The sequence below is a fragment of the Olea europaea genome, unplaced genomic scaffold (genome assembly GCF_002742605.1).
Source record: "Olea europaea var. sylvestris unplaced genomic scaffold, O_europaea_v1 scaffold358, whole genome shotgun sequence".
Classification (NCBI taxonomy): domain Eukaryota; kingdom Viridiplantae; phylum Streptophyta; class Magnoliopsida; order Lamiales; family Oleaceae; genus Olea; species Olea europaea.
The window spans coordinates 247572-270496 of NW_019254992.1; positions in this window are offsets into that span (position 1 = coordinate 247572).

Below are 22925 nucleotides of genomic sequence, written 5' to 3' on the forward strand. Positions count from 1 at the left end.
GGCTTAAACATAAAATATTCTATATTCAAACACGAGCACTGGGCTTGATTCAGAGCAGAAATTGAGAAATGATGTGAGAGGTTTGGGGCCCTCAACTTGTAACTGAAGAAACAAAATCCAGCTATTACTGACTCTGTCTACTTCTCAAATGACAAAAATAGGATCAGTGCCTCTGCATAGCAGCTTTCAGATAAATTTCATCATCTTGCAAAAGAATGCACGTACCAACATAATAATTAATACACCTTCAGCGACATTGAAACTTTTATTTATTTTTTGTTTGTTACGAATTAAAATCTTATTTTAATATAAATTAAAGTCAAACAATTAATATTAATCACATCTTTCATAAATTTCACAATTTTTCAATCATATATCTCAAAAACTTTCACCACAATCTACTAAAAAAATCTAATTTTAATTTCCACCAAACACCCTATTAATTTTTAAAAAGTTGCTATATGTATGGAAAATGTGTGCTAGAAATTATACCGACGACACTTGGCGAAAATCTATCGGTTATGGACCAAAATATATATATAACATGCACAGCAACATCAGGTGCAATTCTAACAGCAATTTCTTTGTACAAGAGGAATTGATGTAATTTAAAAGGAAATTATATAATATTGTACATATTCACATTATTTCTCGTGATTTTTTTTCAACTGGGGTCAAGTCAGACATTGAGAGTAATATATAATTGCATCATCAAAATAATTGATATCTTTGTCAATCGGGCGACAACTTAATTTGACTCATATAAGCACTTCTTTGGTAGGAATGTTAAGCCAATTAAAATTAATTTTTTGGTCGTTATTTTGCTAATCTAGTCGTCGTTTTCAATTCTTCTTTCACAAGTAGGACATACTTTATCTCTAACAGTCAAAAAATCAATTAACAAAATTCTTACCAAACAAGCTCAAAATGGTGAATGAAGAAACGTGAGGAGATTTTGAACTCGATAGGTAAGAAGAAGGTGCAAAATTTACCACCACATTTGACTAAACATTTATTTCACGTTGTGGGATTTGGTATATGCAAACTTGACCACAAGGGCTTATGGAAAAATCATGGCATGTGATGTATATCATTTTTCAAATTTAGAAAAAAAATAAAAATAATAAAAAAAATTATTCAATTAAAATGGATTATAAAATTGCTAAAATCTTAGTTTCTACCTTCAAGTTACCATAATTAATTAATGAAGTCATATTTTTTTTTTATCAGAACACTTCGAAAATTAAAAATTAATTCGCGGCAAGAAATTGCTACAATTTGTGGCATAACAAGGAGCAAACTAACATTCTCAATCACTATAATTTAGTATTTGAATGGCTGACTTGCAAATATATATCTCTTTGTTATAATAGAATTACATGAACATCTTTTGTTTGAAAATTTTCCAGCAGCTCAAGGTAAATAACTTTCCCCTGCCACCTTGTTAATAACAGTTATTTACTAGAAATAGAGCAACATAGACTTAGAATACCCTTTGTGTTGGGGCTTCATGTTTAAAAAAAAAAAAAAAAAAGTGAAGAAATGAACTTATTAGCATGGAGCATAGTTAATAAACAGGACTAGCCAGTAAATTGATGATCCAAAACCAAGTTCGGTCCATTTAGAATATTTGGACCGGTTCGAAATTGAATTGGTCGCAATCCATTCGAATCGACCAGGTTCTACTAGAAATCGGTGAACCGGTTTAAGTAATGTCAAGTCTTTACATATTTTACAAAGTGACCAGTTTTCACTACCTATTCTTGTTGATAAGTGTAATTTTTACAATTATTTGCTTCCGTTCTTGTTTAGTTTTTGCTATTTGAGTGGATATCTAACAAATTTAGGTATAAATATGTTAATTGTAGGTAATTCCCCACTTGAATGTACTTGGAAGCAACCAACTTAAAGAGGAAAATTTTGGACCATAACTGGAGTTGATTCAAAGCAATTGCAATTTATCAATTGGAAACATTAATGGAGCAACCAAAAGGAATTCACAAGTTTGAGAGCCAAATCTAATGTTTGGAAAGTTTGGAGACATAATTGCTAACTTTTAGAACTTGTATCAGATCAACAACGGATGATTGAGGAATGTAGACAATCAAATTATGAAGTTTTAAAGATGAAGAACTAAAGGCGAATAGAAGAGAGGACTTAAACTGATCCAAGAGGAGAAGTCATAGACCAAATCGTAAAAAAGGAAAATACTATTCCTTGCGATCGCAAAGCATATCCCTATTGATCCTGTAGCTTAAAACTGCTAGTATTTGCAATTGCAGGCCATTTGCATGTGTGATAGCATAGGTACCTTATAGCAATTATTTTCTTTCTTTGAATCAACCTCTTCTTGAAAAGTAATTAGTATACGATTTTTTATCTAATTCTTGTGTCGTAAATACAATTCTTCATGTATAAGTAAAAGGAAGAAAGCTTAGAGGCTCTTGTACATAAAACGCGCCATTCATATAGAAAAAAGAGCATTGGAAATCAAAATAAATATTTCTTGCAAAGTTTTGAAGAAGCTTTTGCTGCAAAACAGCAAATGCATATCTTGCCGTACATCGTTGCCTAGGTTTGAAAAAGAAGAAGATATCAAATGAGATAATTCAAGAACCATTGAAGGAATTTAAGACTCAAGAGTTCTTTTTGTCTTTCTTCCCTAATATTTACTTTTGGGTGATGTTGTATACTTAATTGGTATTGTTGACCTCGATATTTAGAGGAATGTCAATGCAAACAAATCTAGTTTACATTCACATCCATGTAGCCTTGCTCTTGCGCACTTGGACAAATTGTTAATTGCATATGGCCTTCTTCGATGTTGGGAAAGACGGTTGTGAGCATTATACGATCAAGTTAGTCAATGATAATAGTGTATTAGGTATGATACCGCTTGAGACGTGAGCTACTTAAGTGTTTAGGCAATAAAGATAGTGTATCAATATGTAGAACGAGAGAGAACAATGTGTATAAAATTGTATTACCTTCAAATAGTACTATTACCTTCAAATGGTACTAAGTGTGAGCTTTTAAAGTGGAGAAGTAGAATGCTGATTGTTGGATGGAAAGACATGCGACCTTATCTTGATGGTCAAGGCATCTCCTCTAGGCGTTAATCCATCCATCATAGGTTAGGTGGCAATTAATTTTATTTGAAAAGTTACTACCATAGAGTTTAGGTCTGACCCCTAAAATATAGACTGGTGATTTGACATTTTAGGCACCACTATAGAGAAGTCACATTAATCAATCGTAGGAGGATTTTGTACAAAAGATCTCTTGGAAAAGGTAAAGTAGGATATGCATTTTATGAATCAACGAGGCTAGTTGCCTCGATTTCCTTCCCTGCAACATGCGTAACTCCTCGACAAAAGTGATACATCACCTCAACTACGTTATAGATGGCCTCATCTCGACTAGTTAGGATGATAACGTGGAGTGTGGTCTAGTTAGCTTGTTAGCTAGTTGCCATGTGGAGGTGATCTTAAGCCTCATCATAAAAGGCATAACAATAGTTCTTAAGTCCATGTATTTATATAATGCTTAAACTTTTAGTGTATTAAAGTAGGAGATGAACTCGTTGTCAAGCTGATTCATTAGCATGGAGCAGTTTACATTTCTTCCGCTAGGTGGTAGTTGTGCATTTGACACAACACAAGTCCCTCAAGTCCAGGCATGGATATTTATATAATGCGTGAATTTGAAGTATATGAGTAATTTTATTACCTTATAGGGACAATTGTTCGAGTGATGAGTTGCTAAGGAGATGTCCTTGCATGAGGACAACGCTCTGAAAGATAGGCAGTTTGAAGAGAGTTGGTAGACATAATCAAGTTCCTTGCATGAGGATAAGGCTCTTGAGCTTATCTTTCGAATTAGTAATGGTTTCGACCAATCTCTATATAACCTTTTTCTTCATCAATGGAAGTTTTATTTGTTTAAATGTTGACGTTTCTACTTTATTGTTTGTATGTTTACTTTGACATTTCTGATAGTCACCTCTTTCCAAGCTTCTACTTTATTGACCTTAACTAATCGCACTAGCTTTGATCAATAACTTTACTTCAGAATATCATAATAAAACTTGTAAATATAACCAAGTGTTAGAATCTTAGACAAATCTAATGCGTTACACCCTGGATAGGTTAGGTTATATGAGTCATTTCTCCTCAATTCTTGGAATAAAAGATAAGATTCTAAAAATCTTACAAGTGTTCATGCCTCGGCTATCATAACAAAATTTGATCACAGGTGTTGAGGCCTCGAGATGAATGCTAATTTCTTACATTCTTAACTAACAGTTCATTACGTGAGGGTATCTTAACCAAGTTAAGTGTTTTCTACATGATAGATGGTTCATTGATGCAGGCCATTATGAAGTTGCCTCGTAGGTTTCAAGATGAGAAATAACTTCCTTAGATGAAATGATTATCCATGCCAAAAGCTTCTTCATGGTGGATGGTTCATCCATGGATGACTTTATCTTTGTAGGTATCAAGATGGTCCCTTTTGAATTACTTCTCAACACTTCTTTCAAAGTAGTTCTATTTCCTTACATGGTAGATAGTTCATCCATGCCAAGAGCTTCTCCCACAATGGATGGTTTATCTGTTGAAATATTTATCTTGGTGGGTATCAAGATGGGCCCCCTTTGGGATGCTTCTCACCTATCATTTCAAAGCGGCTTGATTTCATTGAATGGTGGATGGTTAATTTATGGAAGATTTTATCTTTGTAGGTATCAAAATAGGCCTTCTTTTAAGGTTCTTATCACCTCTTTTTTTCAAGCGATTCGACTTCCTTGCATAGTAGATGGTTCATCCACTCCAAGGACTTCTTCCATGGTTTATGCAAGGAAAGTGTATAATGAGGTAAAGAAGCTTGGTGTTGAAATTTATTGCATTGAATAAAGAGATTTGTACAAGGGCTGGGAAAGATCATCCAACTAAGCTCATTGATAATATCTTCGTAAATACTCTATGCTCTATGGATGAGGCTCTATCTTTCAATCTAGGTTTTCAATTTTATAATTCTCTGACTGTAATTCTTCTTTGATGCAATAGGGGCCTAATAAGTCCATTCCTGGTTCTTTTGAGGAGAGAAAAACCCTTCTCAATACAAGGTCGTATATGAAAAATGTTTCTTTCTTCATTTGGTGTTGAAGTAAAGGGTCATCTTTCATTGGTAAGAGCGAGTTTTCCTTGTGATTTGTCCCTCATTTCTTCAAGAAAGTTGAGCTCATACCTTCTCAACTTGTCACTGGATATCTCATTGTAGTGTAAGCAATGAGGTGAGGGCAATCTTACATCCATCGATCTCATAGCTTTGACCATATAGGTCGTAGAGAATGAGATTTTTCCATTGACAATTCAGTTTATAATGCAAATAGCCCACAGAACTTGGGAGAGCTATCAACACATGCTCTTTTGGGGTCATCAAGTTTCCTTTTCAAGGTGTACATGATAGTTTTGTTGACAACTTCATCCAGATCGTTTGCATGAGTATGGTGAACTGTTAAGAAGTGTTTCTTGATTTCAAGTTCATCACAGAGATTCCTAACCTTTTTGTTCTCTAATTGTCGTCTATTATCGTATACAATTGTATTTAAAAAATGTTGGATTATATGATCTTGGCCATGCGTTAGCTTCTGTGATCTCAGCTAATAACACAGCTTGCATTGTCTTTTCCTTTTGGCATGGGACTTATGAAGTTGATTTCCTACTTTGTAAATGGCCAAAGACTAGATACAATAGTGAGTTCTTAGGATAATTGCCTCTACATAATTGAGAAGCATTGAAACTTGTCACACTTTCATACCACTTGAAAGAGATCATTTTTCAAGATAGGCGAATAATATCATTGCCTAAGCACTTTTTTTTGCTAGTGCAAGTCCTTTGGTGTAGTTGCAATGTACACCTTCATGAATTTTCTAGAAGACATATGTCACCTCTTTTTTCATATGTGTATGACGAAGAGAGATCTCTTTTATGTAGGACACCATCATGGTGAATAAAGTGTGCAGCCTTTTTCTTAGCTTGTAGGCTTCATCCTTATTATCAGGTAGCATCTGGTCCTTGAGGAAGGCTATGATTAGTTGCATCCTTGATGGAGTGCCTTCAACACACATCACTTCTTCTCCTTTTTGAAATGGAAAGTTATGTAAGGCATTTAGTTGGCACTATCTTAACAACTTCGAATTTTTACTCCTAACTAGCTTAGATATTCTATTAGCGTGAGCATTTTCAAGGCTATACTGCCAAGCTTTTGTCTCGCGCTATGACGTTACCATTGACTTTACTCACAACTAGCTAGAAATTGATACTTATAAGTTGCCTCTTCAGTTGCATTTCCCTAGCCAATTAAAGGCCAGATAGAAATGCTTGATATTCAGTAACCTTGCTGGAGGCTTTAAATCTAAATGTCATAGTACAATTAAATATGTGGCCTTTAGGGCTTACAAAGACCACTCTAGCTCTAGAGCCAGCCTCTCCTAAGAGGCCATCTATGAAGAACCTCCAAGCGGGGAGCTCAATGAATTCCATTATTTTCTCTATTTTAGGGACGTTTGTGAATTTCACTACAAAGTCTATAGCCCACTTCATCAACCTTCCAAAAGAATCTAGTTTTCTGGACCACCTGCTTGAGTGGAAAGTTTGTTAGTATGGGCCTAGAAGTATGGCCTCAACTTAGTTGAAGTAGTGAGGAAGGAACGAGTGAGTTTCTTCATATTTGGGTAGTCATCATCTACTTATAGGAGAGATTTGCTCACATGGTATATAGGTAGATTTCCTTCTTTTCTTATAAGAATTGAGCTAATGGCCTCTTTAAATACAACCATGTGTAATTGTAAGAACTCATCATCCTTTGATTTTGAAAGGAGGGGGGCTTAGTCTTGGTCTTTCTTCAGCTCCCGGAAAACAGCTTCACACGCCTCTGTCCATTGAAAATCTTCCTTTTTTTGAGAAATTTGAAGAAGGGAAGGTATTTATAAGTGGCTTTTGAGACGAAGTAACTAATGGCTTCTACTCACCTGATGAGGCTCTGTACCTCTTTAAGTTTTCGAGGAGACGTTAAGACCTTGATCTTTTTCAGGTTGATGTCAATGCCTTTTTGATTGACTATGTAGCTCAAGAACATTTGGTGGTAACACAAAAAGCTCACTTAAAGGCTTTAACATCATCCTATACCTTGCTTTGAGGCCCTTCATGAACTTTAATTTATATATACCTCCATGGTCTTACCAATGAGATTAGCAAACATCTTGTTGATAAGCCTTTGGTACATGGCTCTGACAGTTTTCATATTGAATGACATATTAAAGACTTTTATCAATGATAAAGATATGTTCTCATCCATAGTTTATATGGAGATCTGGTTATAACCTGAATAGGTATCCATGAAACTCAATAACTCATGCCTGTGGGAGCGTCCAAAAGTTGATCTATCATTGGAAGAGGAAAACTATCTTTTGGGTAAGTTTGGTTGTTAGAGTAGTCTATGAGACCCTCAACCTGCCATTATACTTCTTCATGAGGATTGGATTGGAGATCCATCTCGAATATAGGGATTCTCTTGTGAAGCCATTGGTTATCATTTTTTCAACCTCCTTCTTCAGGGCCTCATATATTTCTGGATAAGGGCTCTCCACTTTTGTCTATGTGGGGGTGAACTTAGGATCAATTTTGAGATCATGGCAACTTACTTATGGGTCAATATCAACCATGTCTTCATGCTTCAAAGTGAAGATATCTAAGTTCTTGCATAGAAAGCTCTTAAGCTTTTAATCAGTCTCTATTGGTAGATCCTTCTCCACTTTTAAGGATTTAGTGGGATATTAAGGGTCTAAGAAAAAGTCTTGAGTTCGTACATTAGAGCTATTTGTGAATCGAACATAGTAATGCAAGGGGTCCAACTCATCATATATAACCTATTCTTCAAAAACATCAACCATCTCGACATCTTTCTCTAGTTCAAGGGCCTGTCCTTCTTTAGGATAGTTAACCAATTCAATGTGAAGTAACACCATATTAATATCACGAGGCTTATCCTTCCGTAAGGAATTCAAGTAGCACTCCCTAGCCCCCATTTGGACACATCTAACTATTGTAATGCCACGTTTTGTAGAAAGCATCATGCTTAGGTGATGCATGGACATGACAAAACCATAGTTATTTTCAATGTAGGTCTTCATAATACTCTATAAAGAAATCCATCTAGTGGCAAATCGTTTGTAGAGGTGCCACATCTCTATCATAAAAGTGGTTTACTAGAATTTTGTCATACGTGGCCTTAAATAAGATAACTTTCATTGTCTGTAGCATATGCTTCAGCCCATCACATGCTACCATGGACCTTACTAATAGGGTATCACAATATTGATAGTACAGACCTACTGTATCATGGGTGGAGGTGATGGGCTAGAAATTCGTAGGCCCATGGATTGGTTGTTGACTATGTAACTAGCCATTGGGAAACTCTCGTTCTCCTTAGTATAAATTCTCTGTGTATTTTGAGAGTCACCCCTACATAAGGACTTCCGAAGATTGGGTCTGTCTCTTAGATTGCCACGTGATCTGGAGAGTCCTTTCTTTGCCTTTACATTTGCCCATTTTTGGGCCCCTCTCTTTCCTCATTCCTCTTACGGTGAGGGAGATCTTGTAACACACCGACTTGCATGGATCGAAATATCACGAGATTAACTATACTTTAGCCGTAAATTTATTTAACTATATTTTTAGTGGAAGGTATAAAGATTAATTTTATAATTAATTGAAGATTTTTTTTTTTTTTACAATAATTCAATACTAAAAGAAAACAATTTCAAAAATATTTTTAGAAAGGGTTTCATGCATGTAACAACTGTTGACGTGAACTTTTGGCAAAAGGTATAAAGATTAAATTTTATAATTTAATTGAAGATTTTTTATTTTTTTTATTTTTTTACAATAATTCAATACTAAAAGAAAACAATTTTAAAAATATTTTTAGAAAGGATGGGTATATGACAACTGTTGACGTGAAATTTTTGACAAAACTTAAAAAGTAATGTTGTTGTTTTAGTTTTTATCTTAAATGGTAATTGTCAAAATAGATTCGTTTGCATAACTATCGATCTCGAACTTCATCAAATTTTAATGTAAAGTGAGAAACTCCTTATAATATGACATAGTCAAAAATTAGCTTCTATTGGTATCATGTGAGGTATTAAAATATTTTTCAAAACCCAGCAGCGACCCAATTGAAAGGTAAACCGGTGCAGTTCACTAAGAATGACATGCAAAATTCCATAGACATCAAAACCATATGATTTCAAATTTATTCAATAGCTAATCTATGAGACCATCAAATCCAATTGGTTTCGTCCATAAATTTCAAGTAACGGTCGAGTTATGAATTTTGAAGTCAAGGCAGAAGTTGAAAAAACGACGACTCTACCCAATGCAATTTACTTTATGCAACATATAAAATTCTACGGACATCGGTTGACATGATTCCAAGTTCATTCAATAGCTAGCTTATGAGCATATTGTATAAAAATGCCAAGTAACGAAGGAATTATGAATTTTTAAACACGAGGCAGAAACTGAAATTTTTGAAGAGACAGCAAAACTTTAAATCACTAATATATTTTTGTAAACGGTGATTTGTAAATTTGTTCCTATGACACATATCTACTTTAAAACATAACTTATTCGTGAAAAATATTCGTAGAATAGATCCACACATGACATCCATAGGAATCTAATTTAAAGAAAACGTAAACATTTCATAATCAAACTAAAGATATTAAATCACCGGCTTCTCCACGATATGTCGCATTATCCTTTACCGTCATCCACACCCCGAGAAAAATTCATTTAACCTGTAGGAAGGGAATTAACTCATGAGTTTGAAACTCAGTAGATATCATCGGTGCATTTCGTTGTCAAGTTAAAAATTTCAAACTATAGATTCATACTATCGCATGTAGATGGATATCCAGCAAAATCCAAATTACTATAGCATTATCATAACACGTAGAGCCAGAAAATGATCATTCAAACTATTGTAGTACTGAAACACCATACCCGAAGGTACCATATCATTTAAACATTTATAGAAAAATCATATTTTAAAAACGAAATAAACACTTGCACCTCTACTTACCTTGAATTTTCTTGGATATCAAAGAACAAAATGTGTAGAAAGCTTTTCTTCTTCTCACCCTTGTCATTCCCTTAATTTAACTTGACATGGAATTCTTTTTTCCTTTTTCTTTTTAGAGAAAATAAGAGAAAATTCGGATTTGGGGAGGAGTGTAGTGAAAAAGTGACATTCCACTTCTTGTAACCTTTCTTTTTAATGAAAACTAAATAGGGGAGTTGTATTATCATTAAGTTTGTTAAATTGGGCCTTTAGCCGAGAATTTGAAGAGTCTTTAAGCCTAAAAAAATAATGTTAAAAAAAAAGTTTTATAAAAAGATCTACATGCTAATTCGAACATGGGTTGCCTATATAAAATATCATATAGATGACCATTATGACAACTCAATTATTCATTAAATTTTTATAATCAAATTTACTTAAATTTAATCTCTTAAATTGTTAGGTTTTTAATTAATTTATGGCTTAGGATTTCAAAATCTTAAATGGGTTGAGCTTTCATATCTCGTTTCTTGAATGAGCCAGACTTATGGTATTAGATCATCCCAAAATAATAGCCTAATTTCATATTATTTCTCGAGCTTCTACAGATATTCCCTAGGAGATCACCTTACCTCATCTCACATAGATCGTTGATCTTGCCTATGCAGGGCGGATTCCTTCTTAGGGAAAAATTATCTCTCCTACACACATGGGGATTTTTTTATTCCGTTGGCTAAGCCATGTCTTTGCACTCACTGATATCATGAACATACAATTGGTGATATATACAGCAGGGCCACATATTAGTGTAGAGCCTATCCAAAAGGCTATAGAAAGGGCATGGCCCGAATTATGGACAACTTGATGCCTTGCTGAAGTCCACTGATGATTCACCAAATGAGAGGTTGGGCATCTTCCTCTTTGCTTTTGAGGGATGGGAGTCCCATAGCTATCATGTTGTGATGATCAACCATGGAGACATGGTTGGGGCTTTGGAGGAAAATGCATTAGCTATATCGGTGTAGCATGTACAACAAATAAGAGAAAATATTGTTAAATATATATCTTGTCTTCTCTTTTCTCTCAATCAATTGCTTGTAGCTTCATCAGAGTTTCCTCTCGCTGTCGCTTTGGATTTATGTCACTGTTGGCCAGACCATCACTATGAGTTTCGATTCTAATCTCCAATACATTTACCTACACCGGATCTACTTTTACTCGACTCGTTTATACACGAACTTCTATGATATCCTTGCTAAAAACAACGAGACTATGGTTATATTTGTCCTAGTTCTCGCAAACAATGTCAGTTGTTGACTTTTAGACGATGATCAATAAATTCATCTCATCTAGCTAGGATTTTTCCCTCATCACTATTCTGGTGCTCAATAGGGAGGAAGAAGAGAAATGGCTATTTGGAAGGATGTTATTTCAAATACAACATATCATTTTTCATCATAAGGATGCCTATTTAAAAATTTCAATTCAAGCTTTGGGAGTAAATGTATCTTTTTATTTAGTGACATATAGCGACCATTGATTAATTTATTTTTAACTGATTCTATTATCAGTTCATGTTTCATTTGACAGCTTACATGTCTTTCATTTATTGATTATGAAGTCATGCTTTATACTTCTATTCACGTGTATTTTGATAACAAATTTTGTCGATGTGGAATGATTTTATGTAATTTGTTCGTAATTTTTTGTCGTGGGTTCTCAAACTTGTAAATGCTCATTTCTGTTTCCTAATGTTCGCATATGATTTAATTATCTTAAAATGGTTTGCGATGCCTGGATAAATTCACCTATTTGTGCCTCATAAAAAGAACTAGTAGGTTGATAGATCGTTACCCTGATGATATAATAATTCTCTATCTCGAGTGATAAAATGAAGAGAAAAGGAAAAAAAAATGACAGAATAATCGGGAAAAAAATGATAGAATTGAAAAATCCTACGGGCATTATCATTTGCGCATTGCATACGACTCTACAATAAAATTGACCCTTGCCTTCCATTGAAGAAATGGAAAAATAGAACCTATCGAATCCAAATGGATAAATGACCAAATTGCCACCTTCGTTTCAGAGGAGTTAAAAAAGAAAATCCTATGATGGATCTATTGCTTTCTATTTTTTAATTGGGATACGAGTTTGTCAATATTCTTTTATGAGGTTTTTTTTTTTTTTTTAATTATTCAACAATACTTTTGCTTTGTATACTATTAATAGCTAGTAATTATAATATCAACGCACTGCATTGCATCATTGTCTCTTTTTGTTTTTGTAGTCTTATGTACTTAACTTTTAAATCATTGTAATTTCAGAAAGTACGGCTGTTTGATAACAACTGGGGCATTAATCGTTTTATGAACATTTCATTATCCATGGCAACTGGAAGAGTTTGTGAAATGAATACGGCTTTTACCACAGCACCATGTCTTAGCATGCGTGCTGACCTTGTACTTTATCATATTCTTTCTAGATCATAAATGTGATCTAATTCTAAAACTGATTCAATCCATTCAAAGATGCCAATCGTGTGGTTTGTGTCACATGCCTACAATGGTGGACCTCAATCTCACTGTGATGGCACGTGCACCGTGGGAGCATTGCTTGTCACATTTGTAGGACACAAAGCTCGGATTAGAACGCTATCTTTAATGTTGTTACTCTGCTCATCATTTTCGGATACTACTCATTCTCGTTTCTTCTCAAAATTAACCACTTCGATAAGTGATAGATAGAACCACTTAAATTCTTGAAGGATCGAGGAAAATAACTTCAAATTTATAGTGAGTATTTAAAAAATGAAAAATTGCTTGTCACATTTGTAGGACACAAAGCTCGGATTAGAACGCTATCTTTAATGTTGTTACTCTGCTCATCATTTTCGGATATTACTCGTTCTCGTTTCTTTTCAAAATTAACCACTTCGATAAGTGATAAATAGAACCACTTAAATTCTTGAAGGATCGAGGAAAATAACTTCAAATTTATAGTGAGTATTTAAAAAATGAAAAAAAAAAAGTTTAAAGATTTTACCCATGAAGCTTTAAATGCTGCGTTTATCAAGTTTGACAAATTTATAGCAAATTCTTGTGTCTATTCAAACCTTTATATTATTGGAGTTTTCTCTAAGAACCAACCTTGTAGGAATAATAAATGAGGAAAAGGTCCCCCACCGCCCCTGTCCTGGAGCATCGTGAGGGAGGTAAATCGCAAATTATGCCTCCAAGGGTACAGGGTTGGGGTTCAACCTTTTATAAATGAGGAAAATCCCACCACCTCCAATTTCGAAAAAGGACAAATTGGTGCAGGGCTGTCCAAGCTTTTCTATGCCGTACAGAGTGAGGCAAGGCAAGAAGAAAACACATGTTACCCTGCTTTCTTCGTGAATTTGAATTCCACTTGACAAATTTGTCAACATAGATGTTAAAATCAAACACTACTTTCACGTGATTTAAAGCAAAAACAACATAAGTTAAGTATTTTGAAATTTGTACAATCCAGTTTTAAATCAAATTATAGTTGTGTACAATTTTAAAGTTTATATCGACAGCTTTATCACATAAGAATTAAAACTTACATATTTAAATAAGTTAAAAACGTTTAAATGTTGTGGGACTTCCAGACTTCCAGTCATCCAATTACCAAACGAAGGAGATAAATGATTAGGGTTGGGTTCTTTTATTTATTATTATTATTATTATTATTTTTTTTTTTATGAGTTTTCGGCTTTTATTTTTGAGCTTCCTCTTCTTATAAACACAAGCACCCCTTTTTTTAGTTGTGGGCTTTTGTTCTTATACTTTTTAGTCCTCTCCTTGATCGTTTTCGGTATTCACAATTTTATTATATTTTTTTAAATTATAGTGAAACAGGTATGGAGTAAAATATTTCTCTCCAGAACTCCGTATTGATCACGTGAAGTTCTATTCTTTCATATACCAATTTTGGCCAAGAAAAAAAATCACTATAGTCGATACCTATAATTGTGCCCGCACTAGACAAAATCTTTGGCTCCGTCCCGTCAATAGACCATCCCTAATTTTCCCTAATAAACATTAATTTCAGAGACAGAAACCACAGCAAAAGTTCTACTCAAGAAGATGATGGTTGAATAAAAAATCTTTGGCTCCACTAACTTTGCTTGTAAGCCAAAAAGAAGAAAAATGAAAAGAAACCACCAGGCTATTGCTTTGAAAATTCTGTCTTTTGCTACTTACATGGGATTGACCCGTTTCCTATTTATCTGCGGACAAGTTATGCTACACTTACAAAGGAGGTTGACAAAATCGGATGACAAAATCACATCCACACCAATCATTTAAAAAATAGATTTCTAAATTATTTGAAATCAATAGCCTGAATTTTGTCAACACACTTTGTAACCCAATTTTTGTAATCCAACTTTGTACAAGTAGCTTTATTGTTTGTGGACTGACTATCCAAATTAGTCGATTTTCAACTGGCTTTATTTATATTTAATTGGAAAAAATTATCAAATCAGACAATAAGAAAGATGCAAAAGAGGAGTCAAAGAGAGAGAGAAGAAAAAGATGTCCATTAAGGCATTAACACAGAGAGACCAAACATTACTCAACAAATTTGCTTTCATGGTGGGATTTGCTTAAGGTCAACAATCTAAATCCAAACTTGTACGGTTTTCAAATTCAAGTAAAACAAAAATTACATTGCAGCTCATATTGGGCATTACCTGATTAGATGTCGCTTCACTACCATCGAATACAATCACGCGAGATGTAAAAGCAGCTCATATTGGTCATGAAAGTGATTTTGCCTTGTGATTGGTTTCAACATATAAAAGGACGTTTAGCCATGCATTTAAAAAGTCATGGCAGAAGCCCAAATTATATGAGGGCCTAAAAAATGAAAAACAATTCATGGGAAAAGCCCAATTATATTACTGAAAATTTAAAAGATAGATTTAAAAAGTACTTTAACGACAATTCTTTCTCAATATTTTTTTGTCGATTCTAACTTAATGCAATCCTATACAAGTTATTTTTTTTTCGAGTTTAATATGCGTGATTAATTACATGTGAGTTACCAAACGAGCCTAATATTTTCACGGTAATATGGTTTAATTTTAAAACTAATATTACATATCAAATAGTTATTTTAATGAGTTATAACTTGGATTTAGTTTATCCAAATAAATTTTTTCTCCAATCCATAATGTGCCATTTATTACGAGTTTCAGAACGAGTCCAATATTGATAAGATAATTTTGATCCTCCAACAAAACAGACGTTTGGTATAAATACATTATTGATCTCAAAACTTATTTTCACTTTAATCCCTCAAAATTTCAAATTGATTAAAAGGTTCTTGAATCAAAATCATAAGAATTTAGTTACATTTTTAATCACTAAATAATCATAACTCATCAAATTATTATCCAAAACTATATATTTCTCACTATTCTGCAGTCTAGTCCTAAATTTTGTACTTTTATAACTGAAGATCATTTTTTCTCTTTACGAGTCATCTTTATATTATTTTTAGGACTTCAAATTATGGTTCTTAAAACTTTCTCATGATTTCTAAATTGCACTTCACTCAAGTTTTTTCAATTAATAATTTTGAAGATTACTATTTACATTATCCTAGTCTCTCGAGTTGTCGAGATAAATTTTCTTTTTTACTTACTTATTTATTTTTTTGCAATTCTATCTTTTGAATTGTACCGAGCATTCGTTTAAAATATAAATATATTATTTATTTAAACATTTAAGTATTTTTACATTTATGAAAAAAAAATTACTAAAGGGCCTCATAATGATGAGTCATGCCTCAAAGATCACGCTTCAGCACTACGAATGGCCATCTATGAAGTCGCCCTGTAGTGCCATTAGGTTAAAACTTGTGTGAGAACTTAGAAGATGTACATTTGCGCTAGTTACAAATTTATCATGAAATAAATCAAAGATGCTAAGATAACTGTTAGACCTTGCAGAGAAGTCCGCAAACCTAGCCACTATGAGCTAAGCACAAAACGATAGGTGAATGGAACCAAAGATCATGAGCCATTCACAATACACAAGCTAGTTACAAGTTGTCAATAAGATTCACATGGATAAATAGGTGAAATGTGATTCATAATTGAAATAGCTAGAAGACAGCCAATAAGGGGCCGCCACCTATCATTACTCAGAAATGACCAAACAGTTGTGAATTTACTTAATCATGCATAGCATAATATAAAAATAATTACAATTTCTACCAATAATCTATTTTGTGTTTAGATAAATACTATTATAAGAATAATACCTTTACTAAATTCTGTAATCTCCTTCACTATTCTTGAAACACGAACAATCACGATCTACAATTCGTAGCTGTTCAATTGTCCAATATCCAATAAAAATCTTCAAAGAGAACAAGAATGAGAGAATTAGATTCTCTTATATTGATCTAGCAATATAATGAGTTATGTGTTATTATTTCTCAAACTCTAACAACTTATTAACAGAAGTTCAAGTGGGCTTGGCCCCAACATTTAAACTTAATCTGATCCGTTGTTTATTTAATTTACATGGTTCATTAATTAATTAATCAGATTAATTAATTTGGCTCAATTAGTTCTCTAACTCTTGTCAATTAATCAATTAGTATATTTTATTCTTCTAGTTCTCCTTTTGTATGTGATTCATTAAGTTTTCGATCACGTTAACTAACGACATGAATTATTATTTTGATCTAATAAAAATAAGATAAATTAAAGCAACCTTTTTAATTTATCATTAATTCACCTAGATTAATTAATTCACATTCGTCGTCTTAGATTGACATCTAATACTGTGTTAAGACAACACATCTAATGAAAAAATCACGTGGTATGACAAAACCAAACTTATTACTATAATTCCTTCATTAATATAATTCGATCAATTACAAGATATGAAGTATGTCAATCTCGATTATCGATCATATCTTTTGTCCCACTTTTAAGTCAATGTAAGTCACAAACTCTTTTTGACTTATGAGTACTTTTTGGCCAAGAATTTATTATCAACTCAATTGAATAAAATGTAGATCGTGATTTCTTGCTATTTAAGAATGCCGAATTCTCTATTAATCATTCACAACCTTTATATAATTCTTGACATACCTGACGATGTCGTATTAACAATTCTTGATAGAGTAACATCCAACATCACCTAAGTATAACTATCCCCATATTAGGTACTATGATGACCTCAAATGAAATGACCAATTCAAGTACCAAATGTTAGAGGTTAACCACTGACACTCAGATGGTTATCCATGTGGAATCTCTCCATCGGTTGTTAATGTTTTGGTCTTTAACAAAATATCATACATGCTCATTTAAATATCAATACATTTTAGGCTGGAAGATCGACTACTCACTTCAAAAGTAAGAAATGCCACATGTGATAGTCTGATCATAATAACGATATATGTATCTCGTTATTACTTACAACCATGAATAATTTAACATTTAATCATATGTAAATTGTATCTCACAATCACAACTCCTTATGGTTTACAAGTTATCAAGATTTGAATCTACGAACTCTATTATTAAATTTATTTGAATACTAATTCAAATAAACGATAGACCTACTATAAATAAAATGCATCAATTATATATATGAAAAGTGTTTGTTTAAAATTTGTTGGACTTAGGACATAATACTTATAAACTCTCACTTGCACTAGATTCAATAACTTATGTATATTATACCGTAAGAGTCTACATGACGATCATATTTATGCTGCGATAACTATTTGTTAGTGGATCTACAATATTATCAATTTTATGAATTCGTTCTTTCTTTACGTTATTTATTTGTATTCTCTATATAATGAGATAACGTCGCTTTAACACATGTTTGGATCATTGATTAGACCTTAATTCATTTGCTTGTGTGATAGCTTCATTGATATCAAAATACAAATGCATGAGATCGACAATGTTAGGAACTATTCTAAGTTCATTAATGAACTTCTTGATCTAGATCACAGTAACTCTTTGTTACTTCTAAAGTAATGGTGTAATAGGCATCTACTATTAAATCAATAGTTGTTTTATATTTGGAACATTTTCAACTAACTACTCTATTATTAATAGTAAACATATATTCAAACTAAGACTTTCTATCTTCTAGTCTCATTGAAAGTTAGCATTAATGTATCCCATTGCAACTCAAGTACTTAAACCATAGGCAAACACCACAACTCCACAATCTTTTTCTCACCAAGCAACTTCACTAGATTCATAAAATCTGCATCTCTAACCAACCAAAATGATGCTTCACTCAATCTCTTACTTTCAACTTTATAGAGACCCCTCATTTTCTCATAATATCCCAACATCTTAGGGGCATTATCTAGAAGAAATCTATTAAACCAATTAGGATTCACATAGTTAAGATAAGCTATCTTGCCATTCTCATACACAAAATTCCCTATCTTGGAGGATGATATACCGCCATGGTGTAACTTTATGATAAAATAAGTCTAATTTTCCCCTGTAAAACAAGATGAAGACAAAATGATCATCAAGTAGTTAATAATAGGAAAATAAATCCAATTCAACGCCCAATGCATGACAAGGAGCATCAATATTTTCAGCAATTTCAAAGCACAATAATACTCATCGTACACAGGTTTGAGAAAAGGGCCTCGTATGTGGCAAACAATATCTTCAAGTTTTTTGTCAGATTCATGGCTTCATTTTTCAGACATCGTAAAAGATAACCATTTTCGTATCTTCATCTCTTTTATGTGAATAGTCGGTTGAGAAATATATTTCTTCCTTTTAACTAAAATGGTAAAAAATCTATATGGATGAAGTAGCCCCTCTTTAAAATGGTTAAAATACCTCATTTTTTTATTTTCCAAGTCAACTGGCGATTTTTTGGACGGTTTCTATCCAGATAGATCTCAAAAGTATATTTATGAAAGGTTAGGGGACCTCCTCTGGTACAAAATAAAGGTTAAAGTAAAGTCTATAAAAATAAAAAGGTTAGGGACCACGGCCACAATTTTTCTTTACTTTTCAGCAAAAAAAAAAAAAAGACGTTTCAAAAGCCTTTCTTTATCTTCTTCTTTTTTTCTCTTCTTCTCCCTCTTCCTCTCAGCCTTGATCATTCCATCGAATGCAACACTGAACCGTGTGTTACCACGAAAATGTACGTAGTGAGCCTCACAACCATTATTTTTTTTAAAATGTTAAATATTTTGTTTGTCATGTGATTTCTTTTGTGAAAATTTAAAATTTAGACTCTTAACCCTTGTTTGGTTTTGTTAAAAATTAGAGTTTTAACAAACTTTAATAAAAACTTAGTGAAATGTATGGTTTAAAACTTGATAAAAGTAATGGATCTCTTAAAATGTGTGATTAAAATTAATCGTTGATTTTGATTTAAATTTTTATCAACTTTTTTAATTAAACTAACAATAGTTTAGTTTCTTTCCGCGTCTTTCTTGGTATGACATTTTAATTTTCCTTTAGCCTTTGAAGTAAAAGATTTCATAATTAACCCTAGCTCTTAATTCTAATACTAATCGAATTTCATATTTATTGCTATGGAAATGGCGGAATTAGAGATGGGGTAGTGAGATGGCATTCTTCACTTGATGCTCATCATCTAATGGATAAAGGCACACTATCTGCTTTGGGATTTCAAAGCAAACAATCTTGAAGGACCTTCCAAAGTTCTTTTAACCCTCCCAAAGAATATAAAAAGAGGCCAGGCACCTACAAAAACGAATGCCAGCAGCTGCCTAATAGTCCATGAAACTTATTTCATTTCTACTCCAATTGAGGTGTTATCCTTGAGAGTAAAATTTTTAAATAAATGTGTTTCTTGTTTTAATAAAGTGGAGAACCTAATTAATTATGATGTAAATGTATCACCTTAACTATTCTTAAAAAAACACACACACACACGCACACACAAAATTGCAGAAGCTACATGATAATGAGGGCTTTTAGAGTAACATAAAACAGAGAGCATTGTTGCAATCCTCGTATCTTTTCGCTAGAGAAAACTGCAATGACAAGTAAACTTAACAAGTGAATCACTATAAATAATACGTTATTGTTCATTTTTTTTTATATTTATGTCTATTAGTTTCTCCTATAGTCAAGAATTAATGATCAGTTCATGACACCTGTTATTTCCTTCTCATAAAACTCCAAATAATGTCGCTACCGACAGCCAACTAGCAAGCTTAAGCAGACCCACACTCCACATCATTATCCTATATGGCCTAACAAAGGTTATAAGTAAGGTAGCCAAAATAGTGCACGATCTCAACCTGTTGTAGAAGTAATCCTTGGCAATTAGCCTCTAGTAAAAGAAGGAATATCCTATTTCACCTCTTTCAAAAGGTCTTCTATATAAGATCTTCCTATAATTGATTGATGTGACATCTCTACAACAGACATTTTATAAGTTAACTTGTCGGTCCACTTTTCAGAGGTCAAACCTAGGTTAGGGTAGTACTTGTCAAAAACAGTAGATGTCTCAAACCTAGGATTAATTAAATAACACATAAGAGAAGACACCTCGACTAACAGGATGAGGCCACATGTCATTTCATCCAATAGTGACCATTCATACTTTTTATTATAAAAGTTCGCACGTAGTTAGTGCCATTTGAAGATAATGCAATTTTATACCGTCAAAGTAACATTGCTTTCTCATTTTGTTATCATATAGACCCCGAGTGCCCTTACATGTTAGTAGCTTATGTCTCTATTCATCCCACACTCATATACACTCATATAAGTTAATTTTACTTGACCGTCAAAGTACTCGCAACTACCTCTTCCTCCACCGAAGGTCACATGCTTCTAACGACATGTCCAAGTGTGTAGGAAATTATCTACGTGGATGTAAGTAGAGCTGGAATCCATCGACTGTCTCATCGGTGTAAAAATGAGGTCAACAGATTGGCTCCATTCGTGGGGAATCACATTATTAACCACAAGCATCTTTGAAAAAAAAAAAAAAAGCATACTGGAAAGTACTTCAACTCCTCTCCTAATAAAGGTTTTACTCTTGTACAAAGAACAAGTGAAGGTTTCGAAGGAAGAAGGTTCTTAATGTTCTTTATTATTGGGTGTTTTATTTCTTCCATGAAAAATGAGGATTTGAAGAGAAAAATATGTTAAAAAAACCCTCTCTTTGAGTAAAAGGGCGTCCACCCACCGTAAGTGCAAGCGAAGAAGATAGAGATTCAAGGAGGGAAAGGAAAGTCTCTAAAGAAGAGTATATCGGAAACTATATCAGCTATCGCCGACCTCACCATCATAGAGGCAGTACGGTTATGGCATGCCTCACCAGAGAAGCAATGGCAATGGCTGGCAATATGAGGAACATAACAAAGTAAAACTCCATAATGCAACAACTCCTCCAACAGATACAAGGGCAAGCAAGTATACAAATGTCCTAGAACATGCCTCAACTAGGTCTTTTTCAAGGCCAACAAGCCCAATAGGAAAAAAAAGCAAGAAGAGGAAGAGATACAGAGTGATTGGGCAATGGCACAAAAGAGGCACCAACCTATTGAAAGAGATGTAAGAGCTAATGTATTTACAAATTACGCATTTGACCGACTTGCAAATAACCCATTCAATGGAGAGGACGATTTTCATCTAATTTAAGTATGAGAGTGAAAATCAGAAAAGTCTATTAGCATCTTCGATAGATTAAGAGTCAAAGTAGCTAGAAATAGTTCGTGGCATGAGCCTCCTATATTCAAACATCTTGAGAAAATGCAAGGTAATACGAACCAAAGTGACCAATTCTCATTTTTAATCGCATATTCTCACAATAAAATATTGTCTACATAAATTCAAAATTTTTCGTACATTTTAACCATACATTTTTCAAAAATTTACTACTCAAAACTCATTCTAAAAGCAAAAAAAAAAAAAAAAAAATGCTGTAAAACAAGAGCTAATTGTGGTAGCCACGTGGCTTTCTTGCTACCCTTTTTTTTAATTTATAATTTTTACTTTTATTGTGGTCATAAGGAATTCGAGTGACCATTTTTTAGATTACTCCACTATTATGCGATTATTTGCTCATTCAAACTTATGATCCCCATCATAAATCAAATTTCATCTGTACATATATAAAGAAATAATTTGGTGGCCATGGTTCGACGTGACCCATTAAACTTTAATTTGTCTTAACAACTATTATGTCTACTTATGAAATATATACTCAAAATCAAATGCGATTCTCTAAAAAAAATAAAAAAAAAAGCTACATCTTCAACCAAAAATATTCCAAATTTCATTTGTACATATATGAAGATACATTTTGGTGGCCATGGTTCAACGCGATCCGCTAAGCTTTAATTTGACCTAGCAACTATTATATCTAAGTCATGGAATATATGTTCAAAATCAAATGCGATTCTTCGAAAAGAAAAAATTACTCCAACAAAAAAATTCCAAATTTCATTTGTACACAGGGGTGGAGCCATGTAGAGGCCAGTGCCTACTAAGATTTCTTGCAGTAGTTACCTGCATTGGGATTTCTGGAAGTGCCCGCACTGGGATTTTCGACAGATCAAGGTTGGATGTAGCCCAACTCTCCATTGTTGCAGACAATCTCCAAAAGCTTGAAATGGAAGGGAAGCTGAGAAGGGAAGGGAAGATTAGATAGGTTTCACTTTTTACTTGGGCCAACTTAATATTTTCTAAACTCTAAATGGTAACTTGTAAGCCTTTTGTTTTGGGCTTCTTATTTATTTTTAAATGAGGCCCATATCTTGTATTGTGA